The 20,485-nt window shown below is 38.9% G+C and overlaps 1 non-coding gene across 1 annotated transcript; it reads right to left on the reverse strand.

The window, feature by feature from the left end:
• Positions 1 to 20,225: 20,225 nt before the first annotated feature.
• On the reverse strand, positions 20,226 to 20,332 carry LOC145556971 (small nucleolar RNA R71). Its single transcript, XR_014092058.1, has one exon. It is a non-coding gene; the product is annotated as a small nucleolar RNA R71 (small nucleolar RNA).
• Positions 20,333 to 20,485: the final 153 nt, after the last annotated feature.

Here is a 20,485-nt window from a genome sequence, read left to right on the forward strand (position 1 = left end):
TGAATGGGGGAATGGAGAAGAATGATAAAGAAAGAAATCATGAAATCTTGCACGAAGGATCTGCGTGCCTTGTATTTATTACTTCTTGCCGCCTGGAGGGACAGGAAGTTTGTTTGCATCCATCAAGTCTTGAATGACGTCGTTCAAAGTGCGCCTACGTTAAAGCATGTTGTGAATATGCTTGGCACTCTTAGGAAGTGGGAATTGACATACGATTAGGGACAAAGCAAAGTAGGGAGCCGCCAACAAGTTTTTAAGGAACTTGTAAACCGTTCACGGATCATAAAAGGCAACCACGATAAGGGACAACGAAGGCAACAACGATTGACCCGTGAAGGTTACACCCCATTCATAATCCATGAGATTACTAACTCCATATGGTTCGGAACCACGAAAGGAGGATCGGGGATGATGGTACGAAGTGAGTCGTGGAGTCACATTCGCCCGTATTAGCCTCTACTCGATTCTTATATTGAAAAGCATTCCTGTGATCTCAAAGGCATACAAACAATAATTCAATTCGCTCCAAACTATTATTTAACTAAATTGGTTCAAAATTAATGCACACATAATTCTAAAAATTTGGTGATCACTTGAATTAATAATAAGATTAAAAGGGATCCTAAACCGGTTGTCCAAATCATCTTATTAGTCGTGATTTTCAATTACATATTCCCTTTAAACATGCAATATGGTGATCAAAATAAATAATAGAATCAATATTAATATAAAAACCAATTTAATCACAATTCCAACAACATAAAATTGTTAGAAAAATAATAATAATAATAAAAGAGCATGATCCTTACTTTGAATCTGTTTGTTTGCAACTACAAAATAATAAACGAGTTAGTAACTTCAAGGAAATAATAAAACAATAACTCAATTAAATCAAATAATATATGGTTGATTTTGGGGCCAAACCCTCAAACGATTCTACCTTTCACGCCTTGGCTTAAGGACAGAACCTCGAGTAAAATATGGACTCCTTTGAGTGCTTGAAGAAGGAATTTTGAAGTGAAAAGGGCAGGCTAGTGTTTAGGTTAATAGCATAGAAGAGAGAAAATAAGAATAATCAAATTCTCGTTGCCCCGTACATCAGAAATGAGGGGGTATTTATAGGGAAATGTGCTGAGGGAGCACACGGAACCCTAAAATGACAAAAACTCTAAAAAAGTATCCCGTGACACGGTCAGACTGTACCGTGACACGGTTAGACAGTACCGTCAGACGGTACATATTCCCGTGACACGGTACAGTTTTGGAGTGACGCGGGAAATTTTCAGAAAATGGAACGGAAAATGCGTTAAGGGTTTACGCGGAAAGGACACGGAACTTCCCGTGTCACGGCAGACCTCCCGTGTCACGAGAAGTCCCACCGTCAGACGGGAAGGGTTCTCGTGACACGGTCAGGCTATACCGTGACACGGTCAGTTCCAGTCCATTTTTCCGTCTAAATTCATTTTAACCCTAATTTCTTTCGGCTTTTTAAGTGCCGATTGATAATTTCGGGCTTTTTTTTCTAACTTTTATTATTCGGGCTTAAAATAAGAAAATAATGAAATAAAAATAAATAAAATATTTGGGCCAAAAATAAATAATAAAATAATAAAATAAAAAGGTTTGGGCTTAAAATTAATTAACAAGCTTGGGCTAAAATTAACACTATGCTTTTACCAAACACCAAGACTAATCCATGGACCTTTCAAAAATGAGAATTTAATAAAATACGATTTTTTAAGCACTCTCGGGATTAAATACTAAACCCGACCAACAGTGGCGGTGAAAGGTTATTTATCATCGGGTTTGGTTTTGGGGAGACATTTTTAGGTGTCTACAATAGCCGATCCATTGTCTACAAGAGTCATGGGAACATTCATCCTTTTGCAGACTACCGTGAGGTTTAACGCCTTATAGTGTTTGTCACCTTCTGGGGGTAAATCTTTGTCAGAGAAGGTGATTAGATTAATCGGACTAGGAAGGTCACTTGTGAGGAAGTTAGCTAGTCCCTTAGGAGTGGTGTCGGAATCTATCCCGATTTTATCCAAGGTATTCATTACAGCCAACCTATGTTCTCGAGATGTTGCCAGGAGCTTCCACACATTCATCTCAACTTTTATCTTCTTAAACTGTTTAACGATGTCGATGTCTTCGATGATAGGTATGGGAACTTGTTGTACAGTAGGCATAGGTTGTGTTGAAACGGGAGGTTGCATCCTCCCGGATCTTGTGAGGACGTCTATTGATGAATCTTCTTCAGCCCAAATGTCGTCAGTGGTGTATGATACAGAAGGTGAAGGTCCTACTATGTCCTTTAGGTAGACATCTTCTTCATCACTGTCCCACACTCCATTAACGGTTATGTCCTCTTCTTGTTGAACTTGGATTAATTCCTTTTCATTAATCATTTTCTGCACCAAATCCTTGAATTTGAAACAGTTTTCTATGGTGTGCCCCCCTGATTGATGGTACTGACAGTAATATCTATTTGTCCTTTTTAATGACTCAAATGGTCTCGGTTCGAGAGGTTTAACCTTGCCACTCTCGGAGAGCATTTCGAACATTTGTGCATATGGGATCCCAATTGGAGTGTAAACTTTATTGCTCTTCTTGGGTTTTTTGGTGACTTGTAAGGGAAAATACTTTGCCTCATAAGTCGTTCTCACTGGTGTGAATTCTCTTTTAGGTTCCTCCTTTGGACATGGGAGCTCATCATATTTCTTGTGAAGTTCGTTCATAACTTTGAGAGCTTCACGTAATAATTGCGATGCCTCCTTCATGGATAGTGTGAGCAATTGTATGTCTTCCTTATTTGCTGGTTCTGGAAGGTTATCTCTGACATCGAAAAAGATCTCTTCTCCTTTTTCTTCGACATCGATTTCTTTGACAGGCTTAATGAGAAATGAGGGGTCAACCTCGCTTTCTTCATCGGAGATAGCCAAAGTATGAGCTAGAGGTGCATTGTCAATGCTTGGCTTCTTACTGGCAGGGGGAAATGGCAGTTTGTTATTGTCAATCAGGTTTTGGATAGCTTCCTTAAGCTTCCAACAGCTTTCAGTAGAATGGCCCCTACCTTGGTGATATTTGCAATGTGCGTTGGGGTTCCAGTTAACCGACCTCTTCTCAACTGGTGGATCCCCAAATGGTCCAATGGGAGTTATAAGACCTTTTGCATTTAATCGATCAAATGCGGTGTCATAACTCATGCCAATAGGAGTGAAGTTCCTCCTAAATGGTTTCCTTTGTCCTTGGTTGTTCATAGCGAGGACTTCTCCTAGATTAAAGGTGCTAACGTTATTTGAGTGGGCGGTTTTGGAAGAAGAAGGATTGTCGTTCTTCTTTCCTTTCCAGCCACTGTTGGAGTTATTGTTGGCAGCTTTAGACTTAACCAAGTCATCTTCAATATTGATCCCAATATCATAAACAACCTTAAAGGTATGGAGGTTATTTTGATATTTAAGATGTTTAGAATATTTTTCTTGGAGATTTTTGATGAACAGTCTCACAGACTTTTTTTCACTTGGTACCTCGATCATTTTAGCTGAGGTTTCTCTCCACTTGTTAAAGAAAGAAGTGAAGCCTTCATTCTCTTTCTGTTTGAGGATTTCAAGTTCTCTATGGCCAGTCTCGACTTGAATGTTGCATTTGTACCTATCAACGAAAGCGTTTGCTATAGATTCCCAGGTAGGGGTATTTTCTTTCTCGAGAGAAAAGAACCATTGTTGGCAAACGGTCTCGAGAGATAGTGAGAATAGAGAAGGGAAGACCTTCTTATCAATACCCTTGATACTCATTATTGTTTCAAATGCTCTTAAGTGGAAGTAAGGGTTGTCAATTGCTCTGAATTTTAGGATGTCGTTGGCGTTGAACTTCTGCGGAAGAAGATCTTTATCCACCGAGACCCCTTGGGATGTGAGTTCTTGAAACTTGTAGTCGCTGGACAACTTGCTTAGGCTCTCTTGCATGAGGTCCATTTGTTGTTGTTTCACGGGATCATCGATCCTAAGTGCGAGAAGCTTCAGTGTCTCAGTCACAGTAGCCAGTTGGTTCTTAAGATCATTGACTTCTTCTTGAGTTGCCATTATAACTCTTGCTTTCCTCTTGCGGGCTATAGGTTTGTCGAAAAGTTGGACTTGTACGAAAAGTTGGACAATAATGTACATATTTTTAGGGAACTAAGTATTATTATTTATATTGGAGGATTAATATCCGACTTACCCCCCAAAAAAAAATGACGGAAAAAACGCGCACACAAGACTCTCTTAATCATGATCGAAACATGTGTATTGGTGTGTGCATTGAGTGCAAGTGACATGTTTGGACTCTTGTGTAAGACCATGGGACTTAGTGCCTAAACTCGATCATTGATTCAATTACGCATTATTGTCAGTAAAATTAACCGAATTAAACAGAAAACTGATTAATTAGACTTTAAACGATGACTCGACAAATAATCCGAACTGTCGGCCAAGCAACAGGACTGGCGTCACACTGTGGAGCTTGGCGCCAGACAATTTAGTTGATGTCTGGCGCTACACACCATAGTGTGGCGCTACAACTCAGACTTTGGCGCAAATAGCGGATCTTCGGTCTGGGACTGTTTTCGGTATTATTAGTCAGCTGGGGTATTCCTAAAGTCGTACTAGGTCAATTCCGACTGAAAAAAAAGACTTTATTGACTCAAATTAATTAATTAATTAATTAATTAGGCAAAGTTCTTTAAGTCATTAATTTACTTATTCTCAACACAAATCAACAAACGGTTAAGAGAAACATAGAATATATATGCACAACGAATAATGCACAATTAGTCAAGTAGGCACAATATGATGCAATGAGTTCGCAACCTAACCATGGCTCTAGTTCTCTAAAGTTTGGGATATGGTTTAGTCAATAGAGGGTCCATGGTTAATTGTCCGGATGCACCGCGCGGAAGCCTAACTGTGAAGGGTTGGCGCGAGTGGATGGGACACCGCGAGTTTTAGAAAAAACTCGCTTCCATGGTTTGGTGAATTCAACATCTCGGATGTACCCTTTGTTGCACGGAGCGTTCAATCGGGTAGATGGAGCATGAATTCCCAGAGGGCTATGTCTATATGTAGAACACATATGGGTTTCAGAAAAGTGAGAAAAAATTCAATCAGGAAGTAGGATCGAGCAAACAATACGAAAAACCGGTCGAAATTAGAACGCATATTTCTGGCTCGCTATTGGGGGAAATTGGCGCCAGCAAACAGAGACTGGCGCCAACTTTTAACTGTAGCGCTTGGCGCCAATACTGGCATCTGGCGCTACGGCTAAAAGTGTGGCGCCAAGCTCTGGCCCCTGACGCTACTTCCCACATGCCTCAGCAGCTTTCTGTGCTCGATAAAATCTTCTAGTTTCGCGTGGTGTTATTTCAGTCCTAGTCGTGAAAGACATTTCTCAAATTTCCTACGTGTAAAATCCTATATTTTTTTACTCATTACGGATGGTCTTTCCAATGAGAACCTTTTTATGCATATGACAATAATGTTAATCAAAATTACGCACATGAAATACTTAGAACTTTTCGAGTCTCATCCACTCATTCTAAATCATTGCCGAAACAAATTCAGGAATTAAAATAGAAATCTTCCCCAGCAAAGTCGCCAAAACTGTAGGGAATAATTTCAAGCCTTAAATCCCACTAGCTCGAACCCCACTGTGATCATACACTAAAGTACGGTGGCGTCCAAAAGGGAAGAAGATAGAGCAAAAGAGTCGCCAACAAGTTTTTTTAGGAACTTGTAAACCGTTCACGAGGTGAAGGTTACACTCCTTAACGATCCAAGAGATCGTCAACTCCATAAGGTCATGAACCAAATAAGGGTCCGGGGATGAAGGTACAAATCCAACCTAAAAGAGATTGAACCTGCCTAATAATAGGCCTCTACTTTATTCTGCTCGTATTCATGTGCGCTTTTTAATTAACATGCAATCAATAGGATTAACCCTAAACCTGTTTATCTATGTTGGTTGAATTTAATGCACAAACAAACTATTATTGGCGATCACTTGAAATTATAATCAAAGTTAACCTAACAAGATTATTAATTATCTTATTAAGCGTGATTACAAGTACCAATTCCCTTTAAACATGCAATAAAGGTGATCAAGCAATAACAATAAAAAATAATCAAGCAACATAATAATAAATAATCATAATAATCATAAATAAAATAATTATCATTAAAATAATAATAATAATATTTATAATAATTCCAACAATTATAATCATGATCATGTTAATTTTAAAGCATAATAATAGCAAGATCCTAGGCATGATACTAACAAGATTAATAACAAACCCTAGCATGTCACTAAGCAATAAAAATCAAATCTTTAGCCCTAACATGATACTAACATGAATTAATATTAGAAAGAACATAGGAAGCATCGTAACAATCATATTTAATATATTTGATATTATAACCTTTTCCCTAAACATGATACTAGGAATATCATAGTAACAATATAAACATGATTTCTACATCGTAATATCAATCAAATCAATTAAAGTACTTACTTTGATGCTTCGTACCTCTTTCTAATGACAAAATACACACGTTAGTAACTTCAGGGAAAATAATAATCAAAACAATTAAATTAAATAATTAAAATAGAGATTTGGGACCAAACCCTCAGAAATTAAAACCTTTCTCGTCTAGGACGAAGGCAACTTCGAATATGGCTAGGTGTTTCTAGATCTTGTGAATGCGGAATTTTGTATGAAAAATTAAGAAAGAATTGAAAGAATGCTAAAGAATTAATGTTTGTTGAGAATTCATGAATGAAAGACCATGAATGATGATGGTAGATGAAAGCTTAAGAATGAAGAGAATTGGTGCATGAAAACAGAGTTTTTAATACGATATTTATAGAGAAAATCAGCCAAAAAAGATAATTTAACAAAACAGAGTCTGACGCTCAGGAAACAAGGTTGGCGCCAACCCTGGCTAGCTGGCGCCAGCCACCAATGGCTAGCGCCAGGCGCCAATGGCTAGCGCCTGGCGCCAAGCCTGGTTCCAGGCGCCAAGGCCTGGGGTTGGACGCCAAACTGGATTTCAACGCGTTTTCAAAAATCTGATAAATTTACCTTACTGGAAGATAAAATAATATAATTTCTTTGAAAATGCTATTTGATCTTGATTAAAACTCTGAAAAGTCAACAAAGTCAACTTATGAATGCTAATTGAATTAGGAATGAAAAGAACCTTCTAGAAGATTCTAGAAGACCAAAACCATTCCTAATTGCATTAGGAATGATAAATCATATTAGGCCCTCCCTTAGATCATTGGCCGTACATAAAGCTCAAACCGGGTCCAGTTTAGTAAATTGGCCACAATTTCCTCAACATTCATCGGAATTGGGCTTATAATATATCGTTGGAAAGGTCTTTGCAATCCCCATCCAACTACACTACTATTGGACCCATATCATGGACCAACCAAACTGGATTGGCTGTTTTCTTAAAATAAAGTTTTCAAAACAGAGAGAAGAGAAAAGAATTAAAACTTTCCACAACACTAGACTTTTCACACTTTCGTTTCATTCGATTATGATTCGACGTGAAAGGTACTCATCATTGGGTTTGGTTTTGGGGAGACACAAATGGGTGTCTACACTCTCTATGTGTCCTACCCGACCATCCAAGGTGCTTAACCTAGAATCTAGGTTTTGCATCATACCCTCAACTCTCCCTTGCCCTGTCTCGATACGGTCCAATTGGCTCCTAAAAGCCGAAAAGTCATAAGGGGCATTGGGGTCGACGTTATAGTCGACCGAGGAAGTGGGTACGCCATAGGTGAAGGGTGGAGGTGGTGGGTAGTGTGGTGAATGGTGTTGGGGGGAATGGTCTTGGGGAGATTGGTGGGGTTGTGGTGAAGGGTGAGGTGGTTGAACCTCACCTTGACCGTTAATCTCAAATGTATAAGAAGGCTTCCCCTTCTCAAATTTGGTCAAGGCGGGGTTGGGTAAAGTGAAGGCTTGGTCCCTCCTACCCGATTGTCGGTGGACTATCCACCAAGTGTAACCCCCCACGGGTTGTACCCAGTTTAGACTCCCTAAATAGGCTAGGTCCATGAGGATTGAGCCTACAACTTTCCTATGCCCATCCGGGTTCCAACCTAGGTGTTTTTTGGCAATATGGGTCACTAACCCCCCAAATTAAATAGGTGCCCTAGACCTACTCGCTCCGGCCGCATTGGCCGCCCTTTGGAAGTGATTGGCTATCCTATGGGGTATGTTTAATTTTTCAGCGTTAGGAATTACATAGGATGCCAATAGTTCCAATTCATCCCTCCTCACATTTTCCGGTTCATGCCTCCCAAAAATAGTGAGGTCGACAAATCTTTGCCAAAATTTTAGGACGGGATGTTGAATCCACGTCCCTTTGGCGTGTTGGAGGTTAGCCAAATCCTCCCCAGTTAGCCTCTTGTAGACCACGACAGTGTGGTCTTGAGAGGGTTCAATTGGTTTATCCAATTTCAAATCAAACAACTTTCAAAATTCTTTAAGAGTTAATCTCACATCGTTGTTCAATAATCGGAATTGCACATGAGTGATTAATGCATTCATTTTAAAAACATTAAAACTTGAGATAAATTCTAATATTAAATAGTCATATGTATCATGGCACATTTGAAAGAAACCACTCATGCCTATACCTTTAAACAATTTTTCCACATATTTATCTAGGCCTAATCTAGCTAGTGTGGGATGATGAACAAAGCGAATTGAGATTACCTGTCGATCAATGAGGTTTAGCATCCTAGCCCGTTGCTCCTCCGAGGTGATTACAACCTCCTCCCATCCCGGTACTTGAAGCTCCGGGTTGACCGTGGGTTGTTGTGCCCTTGAACTTTCACCCCTTTGTGTCCTAGAACGCTTTGAAGCCATTGTATGTGGAAAATTGGGTATTTGGAGTTTTCTCTCTCTAAGGGTTTGAAGGAAGTATGAGAGAAAGTGGGAGAAAATGGGTGGAAAATGTAGAGTAAGGTGTGAGGATTAAGAATATGTAAGAAATTTAAGGTTTTGATGGGTGAATTTGAGGAGATCTTGGATTGAAGGTGGAGTTGAAGGTTTGAAAATGGAGGTTTTAGAGAGAAAAAGTGTGAAGGAGAAAGAAGAAGTATGAAAGAAAAAGAAAAGAGGAAGGGAGAAGGGGGTTAAAACCCCGGATAGAAATAGGCGCGCCCGATTGGGCGAAGGTGGCTTATGCTGATTTGCAAAGTGCGCGCCCGATCGGGCGACCTCTGCTCGATCGGGCGCAAACACGAACCTTGGAATCGCCATTTCGCCCGCCCGATCGGGCGAGCTTCGCCCGATATTTCTTTTTTTTGGCACTCGATTTCTCCAAAAATCCGCCCGATCGGGCAGCCTCGCCCGATCGGGCGAAGTTTTCCTCAATTTCTTTCTTCACTTGCGCGCCCGATCGGGCGAAATTTAGCTCGACAAAATCAATATTTCACGCCCGATCGGGACTCCTTGCCTGATCGGGCGAAATTTTGCTCAAATCTGACTGCAGGTGCGCGCCCGATCGGGACTCCTCGCTCCATCGGGCGAAGTAAAGTCAAACTTTGGACCTTAGGTGCGCGCCCGATCGGGCTCGTACCCAGATCTGGAGCTTCTCTTTCTTCGCCTTGTTCTCTTGAAAACCTCCGTACTTTGTGATCCAAAACCTGTACATAACACTCGTGAAATGTAAAATTCACTCTCCTCACCTCTCGAAGAAAAAAGTAAAAATAAAAATAAAGAAAAATATTAGTCTAGAAAGCAAGAAATACGGGTTGCCTCCCGCAAAGCGCTGGTTTATCTAGGTCCCGCACGACCCTCTTACCACAGTGAAACTCAAAGTGAATTGAAACCGCTTAGGTCAAGTAATTCAACTGCATCAATAGTAGCCCCCTCATGATATAACTTGAGTCTTTGGCCATTAACCTTAAACTCGTTACCATGTTCGTCGAAAACCTCCACATAACCGAATTTATTGGCCCTTTTTACAATAAAAGGACCCGACCACCTTGACCTTAACTTTCATGGGAAAAGTTTAAGTCGAGAGTTGAATAGTAACACTTTATCACCCTCCTTGAATTCTCTCGGAAGGATCATCTTGTCGTGCCACCTCTTCATCTTCTCTTTGTAGACTCGAGCACTATCATAGGCCGTAAACCTAAACTCATCGAGTTGGTTAAGTTGAAGTAACCTCTTTTCTCCCGCTAGTTTGGCATCTAAATTGAGCTCTTTAATAGCCCAATATGCCTTATATTCCAATTCGACCGGGAGATGACATGCTTTGCCGTACACGAGTCTATACGGAATAGTACCTATAGGGGTCTTGAATGCAGTTCTGTACGCCCAAAGGGTGTCGTCCAACTTGTCGCTCCAATCTTTCCTTGACTTTGCCACCACCTTCTTTAGAATGGCCTTGATCTCACGGTTAGAAACCTCAACTTGGCCACTAGTTTGGGGGTGGTCGGCTAAACCTGTCCTATGGTAAACACCATACTTTTTGAGGAGAAAGTCTAACTTCCGCTCATGGAAATGAGAACCTCCGTCACTTATTATTGCTCTAGGTACGCCAAATCTTGGAAAGATGGTCTTCTTGAAAAGTCTGTGGACCACCTTGGCATCATTGGTAGGAGTGGCGATGGCCTCAACCCACTTGGATACATAGTCGACGGCGACAAGAATATAACGATTCCCTTTTGAAGAAGGGAATGGTCCCATGTAATCAACACCCCAAACGTCAAAAAATTCAACTTCTAAAATTCCGGTTTGGGGCATCTCATGCCGCCGAGAGATGTTGCCAGTCCTCTTGCAAGAGTCACAAGCCTGCACAAAAATGTTAGCATCCTTAAACATTGTAGGCCAATAAAAACCCGACTCATTAATCTTGGCCACCGTTTTAGTGGGGCCATGATGTCCTCCATATGGTGAGGTGTGGCAACTAGTAAGCACACCGTGGACTTCCCATTCGGGAACACACCTGCGAAACAATCCATCTGCACACTCACGAAACAAAAAAGGATCATCCCAAAAATAATGTTTAACATCAGAAAGGAATTTCTTTTTTTGTTGGTAGGACAAGTCAGGAGGTAGAGTTCCACCCACTAAATAATTAGCAAAATCCGCATACCATGGGTGTTGCTCTACAACTGCATAGAGGTTGTCATCAGGGAAAGAATCATCTATAGGTAGAGAATCCTTACCCTCATCATACCTGATACGTGACAAGTGGTCTGCCACTACGTTCTCTGCTCCCTTTTTATCTTTTATTTCGATGTTGAAGTCTTGGAGCAAGAGAACCCATCGGAGTAGCCTTGACTTTGATTCCGCCTTGGCTATCAAGTACTTTAATGCTGCATGGTCAGTAAAAACAATGACTTTAGAACCAACAAGATATGATCTAAATTTTTCTAAAGCATAAATAACAGCAAGGAACTCCTTTTCCGTAGTGACATAGTTGACTTGGGCTTCATCAAAAGTTTTGCTTGCATAATAAATAGCATGCAAAACCTTGTCCTTTCTCTTTCCAAGCACGGCTCCTAGCGCAAAGTCACTTGCATCACACATGATCTCGAAAGGAAAATTCCAATCGGGAGCACATATGATGGGTGCCGATATCAAAGCCTGCTTAATCCTGTTGAAAGCCTCAAGACACTCGTCAGTAAAAATAAAAGGAGCATCCTTGAGCAAAAGCTGAGTCAGTGGTTTAGCAATTTTAGAAAAATCTTTGATAAAACGGCGATAAAACCCCGCATGACCCAAGAAACTTCTAACTCCCTTAACATTAACTGGGGGAGGTAATTGCTCAATCACTGATATCTTAGCTTTGTCTACTTGTATTCCCTTATCAGATACAATGTGACCTAGAACTACTTCCTCTGTCACCATAAAGTGACATTTTTCCCAATTAAGAACTAAATTGCACTCTTCACATCGTTTCAAAATTTTAGCGAGATTAATTAAACATGAATCAAATGAAGAACCATACACGCTAAAATCATCCATAAAGACTTCCATAATAGACTCTATGAAATCAGAAAAAATGCTCATTATGCAACGTTGAAAGGTAGCGGGTGCATTACATAAACCAAAAGGCATTCTACGATATGCAAAAGTGCCATAAGGGCATGAAAAAGTTGTCTTTTCCTGATCTTCAGGGTGAATCAGAATTTGGAAAAATCCCGAATACCCATCCAAATAGCAAAAGAATTTATGGTTAGCTAACCTCTCAAGCATTTGATCTATAAAGGGAAGAGGGAAGTGGTCCTTTTTAGTGGCGATATTTAATCTACGATAATCAATGCACATACGCCACCCTGTTATAGTTCTAGTGGGAATTAATTCATTTTTGTCATTTAATCTACGATAATCAATGCACATACGCCACCCTGTTACATACGCCACCCTAGCATTTAATCTTCGTTGGGGTTGAATGCAGGGCTTATAGTTGTCCTCTAGATGTATCTTGTGCATACAAAAATCAGGACTAATACCCTTGAGATCATCAATACTGTACCCAATAGCTTTCTTATGGGTTTTGAGAACCCCTAGAAGTTGGGAAGTTTGTAGTCAGTAAGTGCAGTACTGATGATCACGGGGTATATACACTACAAGAAAATAGCAAAATTGCGACGGAAAAAGTTCGTCGTAACATATGTCAATTCCGTCGTAAAGTAGGGTTACGACGGAATTCCGTCGTAAATGGTCGTCGAAAAACCCTTTGTAGGAAAATGGCCATATTCCGACGGAATTTCCATCGTAAACCTACTTTACGACGGAATTTAAGACGAAAATAATATCGTCGGACTTGAAATTGGCCTTTATTGAAGATCCGTCGCAAGCTTCCGACGGAAACAGATCCGTCGCAAACTTTAAGTTACGACGGAATTTTCTGTCGTAATTTATAATTTACGACGGAATTTTCTGTCGTAATTTATAATTTATGACGGAATTTTCTGTCGTAATTTATAATTTACAACGGAAAAAAGCCTCGCAAAATATAATTTACGACAGAAATTCCGTCGCAACCTATAATTTACGACGGAAATTCCGTCGCAACCTATAATTTGCGACGGAAAATTCTGTCGGAAATATATAGGTTGCGACGAAATTTTCAGTCGTAAATTAGAGTTTGCGATAGAAAATTCCGTCGCAACCTATATATTTCCGACAGAATATTCCGTCGCAAATTGTAATTTACGACATAAAATTCGGTCGTAAATTATAGGTTGCGACGGAATTTCCGTAGTAAATTATAGTTCCAGCCCAAAACAAATTTCTGTAATTTTCTGCATTTTCAAACCTGAATTTTTTTTAATGATAAATCGACAAAAAAAAAACTAAATATTGAGTCCTGAAATTGTTGTTTTAAAAAAATTAATTACCGACCTACGAAATTATATTTATGTACATATATATATAATAATTATGTCCTACTGCAAAATATAGTCCACATTTTGGTATCTATACCAAACAAAAGCTAAGCTAGAGTGATTCTATGCTAGACTAAAGCTAAGCTACGCAATCGCCTGGAAACCCTGGCCTGCTCCACCACTACCCGGGTCGTCCCTTGGGTCTCGATGCTGAGGATGAATGGTGGAACATGAGTCGTTGTTGGTGAGACGACTGATCATCTCATCCATACTCTCCTTGTATCTCCTCTCCATTTCAGCCATTCGGGCTTCCATTTGAGTTTGGAGAGCTTGGACCCTGTGTTCCATCTGGTCTTGCATTTGAGAAATAACAGACGGCGTGTATTGCTGTGAAGAACGGGAACCTCGACCCATCTGTTTGCCATAGTAGAGCTCCGCACTTTGGCCAAGTCCCTTCACACGCCCCTTCTTATTACGCCCACTCACCGACTCCCAGTACAACTCATTGGGACTCTTCTGAATCCCCTGACTCCTTGTTTCTTCGAGCTTCTTCTAGTAGGTCTCCTACAAAATATTGAAGATAATAACAAATATTGTTAAAAAAACAACCAACAATATAAGGTAAGGTTTCTTTCTTATAACATTCCAATATCACATACTTTTAGGTGCCTAAGGATAGAAATAAAGAGAAATAAGCACATAAGTCAATTTCCGACCCTAACTCATCCAAAATCATCCAAATTTAGCCTATATGGCTAAAACCATGCCTATTTTCTATGTTTTCAATGAAATGGAAGGTTTCTTTCTTCTAACATTCCAATATCACATACTTATAGGTGCCTAAGGATAGAAATTAAGAAAAATAAGCACATAAGTCAATTTTCAACCCTAACTCATCCAAAATCATCCAAATTTGGGCTATATGGCTAAAACCATGCCTATTTTCTATGTTTTCAACCAAATGGAATCGTTCTTTCTTCTAACATTCCAATATCAATTGCTTTTAAGTGCCTAAGGATAGAAATTAAGAAAAATAAGCACATAAGTCAATTTTCAACCCTAACTCATCAAAAATCATCCAAATTTGGCCTATATGGCTAAAACCATGCCTATTTTCTATGTTTTCAATGAAATGGAAGGTTTCTTTCTTATAACATTCCAATATCACATACTTATAGGTGCCTAAGGATAGAAATTAAGAAAAATAATCACATAAGTCAATTTTCAACCCTAACTCATCCAAAATCATCCAAATTTGGGCTATATGGCTAAAACCATGCCTATTTTCTATGTTTTCAAGCAAATGTATGGTTTCTTTCTTCTAAAATTCCAATATCAATTGATTTTAGGTGCCTAAGGATAGAAATTAAGAGAATTAAGCACATAAGTCAAATATCGACCCTAACCCATCCAAAATCATCCAAATTTGGCCTATATGGCTAAAACCATGCCTATTTTCTATGTTTTCAAGCAAATGTAAGGTTTCTTTCTTCTAACATTCCAATATCAATTGATTTTAGGTGCCTAAGGATAGAAATTAAGAGAATTAAGCACATATGTCAAATATCGACCCTAACTCATCCAAAATACACCAAATTTTGGCTATATGGCTAAAACCATGCCTATTTTCTATGTTTTCAAGAAAAAGGACTCGTTCTTTCTTCTGACATTCCAATATCAATTGCTTTTAAGAGCCTAGGGATAGAAATTAAGAAAAATAAGCACATAAGTCAATTTTCAACCCTAACTCATCCAAATTTGGCCTATATGGCTAAAACCATGCCTATTTTCTATGTTTTCAATGAAATGGAAGGTTTCTTTCTTCTAACATTCCAATATCACATACTTATAGGTGCCTAAGGATAGAAATTAAGAAAAATAAGCACACAAGTCAATTTTCAACCCTAACTCATCCAAAATCATCCAAGTTTGGGCTATATGGCTAAAACCATGCCTATTTTCTATGTTTTCAAGCAAATGTAAGGTTTCTTTCTTCTAAAATTCCAATATCAATTGCTTTTAGGTGCCTAAGGATATAAATTAAGAGAATTAAGCACATAAGTCAAACATCGACCCTAACCCATCCAAAATCATCCAAATTTGGCCTATATGGCTAAAACCATGCCTATTTTCTATGTTTTCAAGCGAATGGACTCGTTCTTTCTTCTAACATTCCAATATCATATACTTTTAAGTTCCTAAGGATAGAAATTAAGAAAAATAAGCACATAAGTCAAATATCGACCCTAACCCATCCAAAATCATCCAAATTTGGGCTATATGGCTAAAACCATGCCTATTTTCTATGTTTTCAAGCAAATGTAAGGTTTCTTTCTCCTAACATTCCAATATCAATTGCTTTTAGGTGCCTACAGATAGAAATTAAGTGACTTAAGCACATAAGTCAAATATCGACCCTAACCCATCCAAAATCATCCAAATTTGGCCTATATGGCTAAAACCATGCCTATTTTCTATGTTTTCAAGCAAATGGACTCGTTCTTTCTTCTAACATTCCAAAATCACATACTTTTAAGTGCCTAAGGATAGAAATTAAGAAAAATAAGCACATAAGTCAAATATCAACCCTAACCCATCCAAAATCATCCAAATTTGGGCTATACAACTAAAACCATGCCTATTTTCTATGTTTTCAAGCAAATGTAAGGTTTCTTTCTTCTAACATTCCAATATCAATTGCTTTTAGGTGACTAAGGATAGAAATTAAGAGAATTAAGCACATATGTCAATTTTCGACCCTAAATCATCCAAAATCATCCAAATAAGCATATAATGAGTTCTACTTTGCTAATTTGCCATATATCAACTCATATAATAAGTGTTTACCGCAATCCTTTTTGCTTTGTTGTTGGCAGCCACTTGGCCTTTTTTAGGAACTTCCTTGAAGTGTGTCTTCAAGAAAAGATCATGGGCATTTGGTAATTGGCCTTGGTTTTTTGTAGCCTTTATATATACATGCAGAAAATCAATGAAAACATGTTAGCCCACCAAAATTTATTAATAGACAAATGACTTAATTGTTACTGGACATATTGTAGGAACCTTACCATCCTTTTAGCATGTTGTACAGATGACATTGAACCTTGAAAGTGGGTCGGTTCAACGACATTTTCCATGGATCCGCCTCTTCGGTTCTTCTTGTTTTGTTCCGACCGCTTCTTATAATCTGGATCGGTGGCAACAATTCGCATCATGCCTTCGTGGACATCCTTATTAAGCCATCTTGGTCTGCGACCATTCAGCCTGTGTGTGATGTTGTAGAACGTGTCACGTAGGCAATTTGCAAACTTTTCTTCGAAAGTGTCCTTCACTTGGTTGTTTAACTCAGGTGCCCACTTGAATTTTTTCTGCAAATCAAGAAAATGTCTTTATTACAAAATTCAACTCCATCAATATAATTTATAAAACATGTATTATGTTAGGTTAAAGTTATCATACGATGAACAAGTTCCAAAAGCGCTCTCTCAAATCTTCATCAACCTCTCCATAATTCCTCCAAGGCTCAACATAGTAGTCGGTTAGCGAGTCGGAGAGCACATTCTTCACCGGGATATCATCAAACCTATAATAAAGGATAGACATTCATGTAAGTAGATAATCAACAAAAAGAGAACAAAACATGGTTAAAGTAATACAAATTCACTTTATCAAAGTAAATACGAATTTAAGGATATTTCATTATACAAATACATACGCACCAAAGTGTGGAAGGGTCCAACTCTAGCAAGTCATTAGGATGCGGGTCCTGTAGCTCCTGTTCCTGTTGCTCCTGTTGCCCTTGTACATGCCTAGGAATCTGTCTCCGATTGACGATTTCTTGAGAGGCCCCCAAATCATGTGCCTCCTCTTCCTCCATTGACTCATCCTCGTCAACACGTACAACCTGAGATTTCCCCTTAGTCTTTCGAGTCTTGGACGTTTCTCCTTTATTTCCTCCTCCCATGATGACCACCTAAAAAAGTTGTTAGTACCATGATCGCACATTGTAAATTCATAAATTAGATCCATAAGACATTAAAATATTAAAATGAGACCAAAATGTTATGCAATATTACAAGTCGGAGTAGTCATTAAAAACTAAACATTCGAAGACAATAGTTAAAGGAGTAACTACATATTCTCCTCTTCATTACTCTTATCACTACTACCACTATCATTATCACTATCATTATTACTATCACTAGTGTCATCTAAAAATACATCGATGTCCTCTTCTTCGTCACTATCACTGGAGCCAATGCTTTCTTCTTCTTCTTCATCGCTTGAGATAATAAAGCCATCGTCATCATCATCATCATTATCAAGGTAATAGTCTGGAATGTCATTTGGTGGACAAAGCGTTGCATGTACTTGTGGTGAAGGACCCTGCAAAAACTCTAAATCCACCGAAGCATCAATCACCGACCTTGCTTGAGTTCTAAATACAGCTGATATGTCCATTTTATATAGTGTTTTACCCCCGTCCCGTGGTCGTTATTAGTAGTGTTTTTGGCTCTTTCGGGCCACTTTTATTACTAATTTGTGTGTTCTAGTGTTTTCGTAGTTTTAGTTGTACTTTACAGGAAATTGCACTCTTGGAGCATTTTCCCGGGCTTTATTGGATCGACTACGGAAGCTAGAAGGGCACGACCACTTTTGGAGCCCAAGACCGGTGAGAGCCGGTGATTAAGGGCTAGGTAATCGGGATACCGAGGTATATGGACCGAGTGATCAAGACCCAAAGTGGATATCCGGATTGGGCCGAAGAAATAAGCCCAATCGAAGCTCCGAGCCTCGAGTTGAAGCAAGGGCCCGATCGGGCAGCTTAGCTCGGTCAGGCAAGGCGCGCAAGATGTGTGCTGGTGCGTGGCCAAAGGCACGCCCGATCGGGTGAGCTGCTAGCTCGATCGGGCGCGGATGTGAGAAGAGCAGTGCGAGAAAAAAGGCGCGCCCGATCGGGCGGCCTCTAGCCCGATCGGGCGCGTGTTTCTGGAAAGGCTCTTTTGTCGAGCAATTAGTTTCTAATTAGGAGTTGTTTTAGTTTTGTTTTAAGTACGTTTTTAGGACGATTTTTTTGCACTTACCTTCTTTCTTATACTTTCTCTCTCTACTTAGTTCTCTCTCTCTCTTAATCTCTCTCAAAACCTTTGTTCTTAATTCTACTCTTAATTCCAGATTTATTTTGGTAACGATTTCTCTTCCCTTAATCTTAGTTGTTTATTTTATTCCTTTCATCATGATTTATTTTATTACCTTGATTAGTTTAGTTTTTAATATGTGTGAGTAGTTTAATTTCTAGGGTTTATGGGGATCTAATAAATAATATGAAGGGGTAAATTATTGTTGTTGATTATCAATGCTAGATTAATTTCCTATTGATTGATTTAATGCTCTGTGACTAGATTAGGCCTATCTTTTATGCATGAGTTTGACAATATTGATTCAAGAATCGAGAGATGAGAATTAATGTTTAGGTCTAGTTTCAATAGGCAAGTTAATTTATAAATGATTAAGTCAAGATTCGAGAGATGAGATTTAATACCGGTAAATTAATTGTGTGATTGTAATACGTAGCGAGAGCCCTTTACAATTTGGTTAATTGATGCATTGATGATTGACTATTATTCATTATTGGTATTGCATGATAATTTCTTATTGGATTGTTTTAATGTTTTACAATTGCGGCTTGTAAAAGTATAGCAATATTAAATTGATGAATCGAGCAGATGTTAATTTGATATTAAAGGCTATTTTCAATAAGAACTTAGACCTAGTAAATTGCGAGAGCCTGTTAGATCTATGTTGATTAATAAATTGTGAGAGTCTGTTAATCATGTTATTTATGCAATGTCAATGATTGATTACTATGTTTTACCCCGGAGTATTATTTATTGGTGAACCTATGCCCTAGATCCTTTCATATATTGTTTTCTTCTTATTCTCAACCTTAGTAGTTTAGTTTCTTACTTAATTATAAATATTGGTTACTTAAATAATTTAGATTATATTAATTAATTAGGAGTAAAAAGACTTGTTTCCCTGTGGAGATCGACCCTACTTCCCTATCTACTTTAGTTAGAGGACTTAGGAATTATTTTTTATTAGGGGATACGACTTTACCCTGTCAAAACTTGGCGCCGTTGCCGGGGAAACGGTTTTATTTTTATTTCTGATTGTTTTGTAGTCTAGATTATTTCCTTCTTTTTGTCTCAGAGAGCGTTAGTTCTCTGAGACAAATCTCATATTTGCTTCTAGTTTTTGTTTATGCCCAGGTGTTCCAGATCAGGTTAAATCCCATTCGATCCTGAGATCGAATGTTCCTTCCATAGACAGAAAAACTTCTACAAGCAAATCCTGGCGGATTCTGGTGATAATAACAATAATCACCGCGATCCTCCAACTGATTCTAGCGATTTAGAGGCATCATCAGACGCAGATCAGAGATGACGGCTCCAAAGAAGCTTAGTGATTATTCACAACCAAAGCTTACGGATTTTCCACCTCTCACCCCTACTCCGGCTCTTGATGGGGTTCAATTTGAAATTAAACCTCAATTTATAACGATGATAGAGAGGAAGCAATTCAGTGGAGCCAAGAGTGAAGACCCGAATCTTCACATTGCCGACTATTGTCAATATTGCAACACCATCAGGCAAGCCGGGGTCACTCAAGACCAAATTAGGGAGATTCTCTTTCCCTTCTCTTTAACTGGAAAAGCTAAATTGTGGTTTAATGGCTGAAATAGAACTACACTTGGTATAACTGACTGGGAAACTCTTGTTTTGAATTTCTATAACAAGTATTATCCTGCAGAGAGAACATCAGTACTACGGAGTGCGATTCAGAACTTTTCCCAAGAAGCCGATGAGTCTTTATATGAGGCTTGGGAGAGGTTCAAGGACTTACAAAGAGAATTCCCTCACCATAATTTAGCGCAATGGCAGTTGATCCAAGCCTTTTATAACGACATTGGAAATTCTTCTAGAATAATTTTAGACTCTGCAGCTAGTGGGAGATTTATGAATCGTACTGTTGATGATGCAGGTCAGGTTATTGAAGATATGGCGATACACAATTCCCAATA

Source organism: Chenopodium album, chromosome 8, assembly GCF_948465745.1.
Source record: "Chenopodium album chromosome 8, dcCheAlbu1.1, whole genome shotgun sequence".
Lineage (NCBI taxonomy): Eukaryota > Viridiplantae > Streptophyta > Magnoliopsida > Caryophyllales > Amaranthaceae > Chenopodium > Chenopodium album.